This window comes from Danio rerio, chromosome 2 (assembly GCF_049306965.1).
Source record: "Danio rerio strain Tuebingen ecotype United States chromosome 2, GRCz12tu, whole genome shotgun sequence".
Classification (NCBI taxonomy): Eukaryota; Metazoa; Chordata; class Actinopteri; order Cypriniformes; family Danionidae; genus Danio; species Danio rerio.
Window position 1 is genome coordinate 27,900,001 of NC_133177.1, and position 7,462 is coordinate 27,907,462.

Genomic DNA, 7,462 nt, shown 5'->3' on the forward strand with positions numbered 1-7,462 from the left:
TATATATATATATATATATATATATTAAGGGTGTAACGATAAGCGTATTCATATTGAACCGTTCGGTACGAGACTTTCGGTTCGGTACACATTACAAACCGAACGATTCAGACATCCCAAATGACGTGACAGGGCAACATTCTGCCTTACCCGACCACCTCCAAACACTACTCCAGTCAGGCAAACGCTGCACTAGCTCGCAAAATGGCTAATAACGTTAATGTAATCCTTCTATAACAACCAGCTGGTCTGGCGTTTTGGAGCACTTTGGTTTCCCTGTAAGTTATGAGGGTGATGGTAAGAGAGTGGTGAAAAAAAAACAATGACATCTGCTATTACAGTAAGTTATTTTAGCGTTAATATTTGAGCATGTCAACTCATTTACCCTGACATCACAGAATCAGTAACTGGAATTAGACAAAAACTGGAAACACTCGCACCAAGCAACTTCCCCGCAGCATTCGGACAGGCCATTCCTACAGATTCGACCAGGGCAAAACAAATCAGAGACGATCGGTACATTTATAGCTGTGGATATGAGAGATCGGTAGTGAAAATTTAGGGTTTTAAGAAAATGTTAAGTGTAATAAAGCCCCGTTACATTATTCCTTCATAAACCCATTTCAGTCAGATAATTCCTGCTTTCAGATCCACTAAAATGGCAGGTGACCGTCAAATCAAGCAGATCTGTGCTGTCTGAAGAAAAGGTGGACACTTATCTTTCTGAAAATAAAACAATACTTAAAAATAGGTTGAAACTGAGTTCCATATACAAACTAAATTGTTCTTTTCTTTTTATTTGTTTAACTGCTACAATATTACATTTATTTTTTATAAGCTGCTTTTTATTTCGAGTATAAAGAAGGATTTGTTTTATTTACTGCTATGCAGAAACCCAAGAAGTATAGCTCTATTACTGTTTAAAGTAAAAGAAATAAACAAGATCATACTTTTATGATGTTAGTTTAAATACATTAAAAAAATTAAAATCAGAGAAATCAGTATCGGAAAACATGCCGAACCGTGACACCACAGTGTCGTATGGAACCGAACAGTGATTTTTGTGAACCGTTACACCCCTAATATATATATATATATATATATATATATATATATATATATATATATATATATATATATATATATATATATATATATATATATAAAATTTAAAAAACGGTGTATATTGAATATAAACATGGCCCTATTAAAATGGTAGTGCTTATTGCTCTTTAAAATGTTTGTGTAAACAGATGTAGACAGACAAGTCCATATGCTTTTAAACATTTTTATTCAATTCAATAAACAAATATTAATGCAAAGGTACAAAGACTTAAGCTTCCACACAGAAAAATACAGTAAGGACAATGGAATTTAAGCTTGATAACATTTTGTTTTAAATAAGTAGCACACTTACAAAGCCCACAATGTTTTATACTCTTTTTTTATTTATTTTTGTTTTCTAATTTCATAGAAAACATGTAGTAACAGGAGCATTTTCCTTTTGTTTTAAAGGGTCAGATAAACCAAACCACAGAGCTGCAAAGCTATATTCCTGAAAGCTAGGTTTGCATATTTGGTGAATGTAGTTTCGTCTTGTTGCAAAAAGTTGGATTAAAGTCAGGACTTTTCAGTCAAATGTATGTGCAACATCTGAATTATCATACATTGAAAAAATAGAAATTAGCTGCCTTTGTATAGATATGAACCACCGAGACAGTTCACATTCATTAAATGCACATACTGTAAGAGTATTTTAAAGTTTTGTCATGTATATGTTTCAGTTCCACTGGGTTGCATTATCATCTCTTTAGCACAATAACAAGGTTGTTTGTTTTTGTTTTGTTTTTTTTTTGTACATAAAGAAAAAAAAAGATACAAAACCACTTGGTCAGAAATAATATTTCCAGTTGCAAAAGTCTTAGTAATGCACTAGCAAAGAGTTCAGATATACTCAGAGCTTAATAACTGCAAAAAAGCAGGACATCACATCGAGACTAGCAGGTATTTTAATATTCAGTACCATGCAGCAAATGTTCACCCAATATAAAGCAGGTTTTCAGTGTTAAAGGCTGAAGACGTTCAGAGTCTCACATAAACGGTTGGCCCTGGGAGAGATTATACAACTGCTTCACTTTTAAATAGTTTTGTCCTCAAATACTGAAGTAGAAAAGACACTAGGGAGAGTCTAGCCATTGTGGCAAACTATCAGTTACCCGAGAGTGTCTTGAAAACATAACAGTAGCAAACCTCGATTTTTAAAAGATACAAACAACAAACTTTGGCTTTTTTTTTTCAATGGCTTGTCAATTATAAAGGATGCATACAGTCATGACAGACTTTTTGCACTATTTTTTTCTTGGCCCATTGATCTGGGCATTTTGTGTGGAAGCTTATTCCACCACGGGGGTAAAGAAAATTTAAATACTTCTAATTCTGAACTTTTTCCTCAAAACTGTTAATTCATTTCACACAAAATTAAGTTTATATGTCATAATACTCAAAATTGCGAGACTAAATAAGTTTTTAAGGTAAAATTGCAAAAGAAAAAGTTACAATTGCCAGTGGTGTAAAGTAACAAACTACTGTAATTGAGCAGTTTTTCTTAGATATTGTAATTTACTACAGTATGTAGTTTTAAAAATGTGTACTTTTACTTTCCCTTGAGTACTTTTTTTAGTGCAGTATCGCTACTTTATTTTATTACTTTATTATTTTCTGTTTATGGGGATTAGAAAAATCAATCCTGCGATTCCTGTCCAATCAAATCGCACATAGAAAGTAAATCGCATCATACTAAACTACCCTAAGACATGCAGCAAACTGTTTGAAAGCATTAAAAGTGTCCAAGAAGATACTTTACACGCAATGACCCAGAGACTGAATGTCACTGATGAGAAGATGACGGATTTTTACTGTATAATGCCAAAATGGCCTTAAACAATAACTAAATGCACTACAGAATGTTACGTTTACACACACTTTCACAAATTACATGTAAATGCATCAACCTTTCCCACTGTAATACTCACTACTCTTGAGTACTTTTAAAAGCGCTACTTTTTACTCATACTTTAAGTAATATTTACAACAGATACTTAAGCTCTACTCGCACTACATTTTTGGATATTTATGGTACTTTTACATGAGTATGATTTTTCAGTACTCTTTCCACCACTGACAATTGCTAGATGTAAACTGTGATGAACAGAAAGGCAAGAAAACTTGACATGGAAACATTTATTCCATGGTGGAAACAAGCTTCCAATAGTTTGGCAAATATTGGGTATGAAAAAAAGTCTGCAACTCATTAAAATAAATCAAACTAAATTTATGTTTAGAATTTATACTGAGAAAAAAATAAGATTTTATAACAAAACTTTGGGCTAAAACTCAATTGGCACACTCCAAAAATTTATACGCTTCATAGACTTGTTATTGAGACAAAAATAAACTCTTATTTTACTGGTACAAGTTACTGGAAAACAAAGTTTTCGTCATCCTCAAGAAATAATTTAGAAAAAAAATCATTCACTCACTTCCCTTTGACTTTAAAAATAAATAGACATGGGAAACATTTTTGTTTACTTGCTTAATTCGCGCATCAAAATCACTTCACTGTAGACATGGTTCACTCGCATCATAGGCGGGGCTTCTGTCTGCCTGGAGACTTCAGTTTCGTTGCAAAATGGCTGACATGGATTTCATTGAGAAAGTATTTAGAGCTCTATCAGGGGTGCCACAGCAAAATGGACTAGGCATGGGCCGATATAAGATTCTAACGGCATGATAACCTTGGATAAAAAAAATCACGGTATTGTTTGGTGGTATTGTGATTACTGCTCTAAAATATGTGCTTTTTAAACATATGGGTAAAAAAAAATCCCCATTAAACACAACATACTTCAGTTTGAGAAACATTTAAAATATTTTGGAGTAGTAAACATCTAAATAATTCATATTAAGCATTGACTTCTGCTGTTCATTAGTTTCAAAAACACGTATTTCTTTACTATTTAAAACGGCATCTTTGGATATTCTTACAGATTTTTTGCTGGGGATACTGTTGTCCTAAAAAACAAAAATAAAACGTAAACAAAAAATCTTAGATATATTATTGGAACGATAGAACATTATTTTGGCGGTTCTAAAACTTTTACTTTTCCAAACCGCTGTATACCTTCATAACGGTTATCGTCCCATGCCTAGAATGGATCGCTAATTACTCTAACATATGTTTTACACGGCAGATCTCCTACCAGCCACAATAATACATTAGATTACTTAGAGTGCTGGGAAACACTCACAAACTCTCATTCACACACTATGGGCAACCTAATATCTTCAATTCACCACTGTTGGGGAAACCGGTGCACCTGGAGGAAACCCACACAGGCGTCTCCAACCAGCGACCGTCTTGTCGTGAGAAAATCCCGCTAACCACGGTTTCACCACTGTAATCTGCTAAACAAAACTTTTTTCTGAATTTTCAGGACACTTGTGAACACATTTCAAATTAAAAATACACTGGCCAACAAGTCAGATATTTGGAAATCTAGAAACCGAGTGAATAAAAGCAACCACTGCGACAAAATCACAGATCTACAACACACTGCAGCAAACAGACCTTGAGTGTGAAGACAACTTTTACAGTACTTAAAACAGCAAATTCCCAATCCACACACACACACACACACACACACACACAAAACACAAACAAATGAAAGAATATCGGCCAGAAACAAGAAGCTCATACCGCAAATACTACAAAACAAAGACAGAAGAGGAGATTAGATTACAAAGCTTCAACAAGGTTCAGTGTATCGAGGCTGAAAAGCAAAACTGCATTTACATTTGCAGCAGGGATTTGTTTATGATTTGGCTAGAAGTGTGAGCACACTTGATAATGAACACAGATCTGTGTATTTAAAGTGTCAAACCCCTGAACGGAGGGACAGTATAGCGTCCGCTTCAAGCTTTTAAAAGGTAAAAACATACAGTTCCATATTGTTCATTTATTTTATATATATATATATATTTTTTTTTTTTTCATACTCCTGATGTTTAACGCTCTGCTCTTTTACGCTTTTTAAAATATAGAAATGTATAAGTGTAGCGTTTATGTACATGAAGGCTGTGCATACATTAGATACGGAGTAAGGACCTTTGTATTTTCTGCATGCTCTCTTTATGGGTAATGACACATAAATATGAAGCTTTATAAAAGGTAAACTGGTAACTAGACACGCAGAAATGTAACCTGTTTTCATTAACATCCGGGAACTCTCATACTTTCCTAACACTACATAAAAAAGTTTATTTTTTGTCACCTTTTTTTCGTTGACCACGTATAAAATCATAAATACACAACAGACACCTTTTTTTCTTTTCAAAAATACTTGTCTTAGAGTAGAAGGCAAAGTCGGCCAAACAGAGGGGGGAAATAGACCCAGTGCACTTAACAGTCACTCAGAGGGGTGTGTGGGGAAAAAAAATGAAGGAAAAAAATACGGATTAAAGTGCCAAGTAAATGTAGGAAGTAGGATGTTCACATAGACGGAGATGTAAAACAAAACATCGAAGAGATAAAAAGTGCACAGCTTATCAATCACCAATACTTGCGATGGTCAGACATGCAAAAAATAAAACAACGGAAAAGAACGAAATGCTCACAGAGATTCTGTACAATGCAGCCTCTTGCAAATGAAACGGAGAGGCCACAACAACTATTAAACACGTGGAAAAGTACGTCACAGTAACAAAAATAATGCTAGTTTCGGTAATATGTTTGGTCCTACATAAAAAAGTGATGAAATACATTCTGTTTTCTTTTCGATGAGGCAGTCAAGTAAAGGAATATAACAGTAACTGATTACCTGACACATCCTTCCCGTCAATTATGTTAAATTTTGAACACGTGAAGCACGATCCTCATGAAAACACTTGTCAGAGACAAAGCACATGTAGGTCATGCTTTTTTTATACAGGAAATTTACATGGTGCAATCAGATCCCTTCCAAAACTGAATCAAGTTTTTCCATGCAGTAACTGCTTCTCTTTGTTTTTTTTGTTTAACAAGAGACAAAGAAATCCATGTAACAAGTAAAATTCAGCTGCACGGACTCAGAACCCACAGATGCTGTTAAAGCCGAGTCTTTCTTTAGTATTTTCGTCATCTAGTATGTTTGATTATGCTTTGCATAGATATGAATCCAAATCCGATACATAGAGAAATTTTACACGGATAACAAACTTTCTTAAAATAGTTTTTTTATATATATATTTATATATATAGATATATATACTCAGCATTTCATTAATTTAAACATTAAGATCGTATTAATGCTTTCGTTTTTGTAAACAAAATTCTCACACTTACAAAAGTGATTTGAGTATAAAAGTCTGAGAAAAATGAGAAAAGGATGAATGTGACAGGATTTTAAAAAGAGTAGTAAACCCCCCCGTTTGGGCATGTGATATATCACGGCGGATGAGAACTGTTAAAGCAACTTGTACAGTACCAGAACACACCTTCAGCTACGTTGAACAAATCGGACAAAAAAACGAAACAAAACTGCATCTTCAGTGTAAGGCAGAATCTGGTTATCACAGTGACTAGTTCTGATACATAAATGCAGACGATTATCATGATCACACACACACACACACACACACACACACACACACACACACACGCTTCATGTTTCTTTCAGAGACAAACTTAGTAAGTAATGCTAAGGTATGCAGCATCATTTTGCTTACACCATGGCTGTGATTTATGCCATACTGTACATTGAATAGAACACAGCACCAGCATTTCACTGGCATGATGGTTTCTAATGCATAAAAATCTGCCATTTTCATTATAGCTGCATATGTTGTACATTTTAAAAGGAGAGTTCACCCAAAAAAGGAGAAATTCTAGCGCTTTTATGGAGCAGTCAAGCATTCTTAAATGATCTTTGACACCTCTCTTGCTTTAAAGACTGAGCAGTGGTGAATGTAGGCATTTTTATGATATAGTGTAATGTTCATATTATGAATTAGATTAGTAAACACTCACTATTGATGGGTGATTTTCATCTCTCTAGTATGGAAGCAACACAATCAAAATCAAGTGAAAGTAAGACAAATAAATTCTAAAGATACATTTGTTTATTATTTGTACAACTTTTGTATATAAATAAATACATAGTATGTAACAAAGATATGAACGACTTTCAAGATAAAGCTATATTAGGTTTATTATTTAAGTCTCAGACCCATCGGCATATTTATTTATTTATTTTTGTGTGTGTTTATGTGAGTGAAAAGATTACAATTCAAGTCTTGTTAAGTGGTGTCCTGTTGGTGACGTATGTAATACTGTTTCCGGGTCCAAGCCGCCACTCATTTGAATTGAAAAAATATTAGTTTATGATCACACATTAAAGTGAATTTTATGTAAAGTCATGGTGTACAC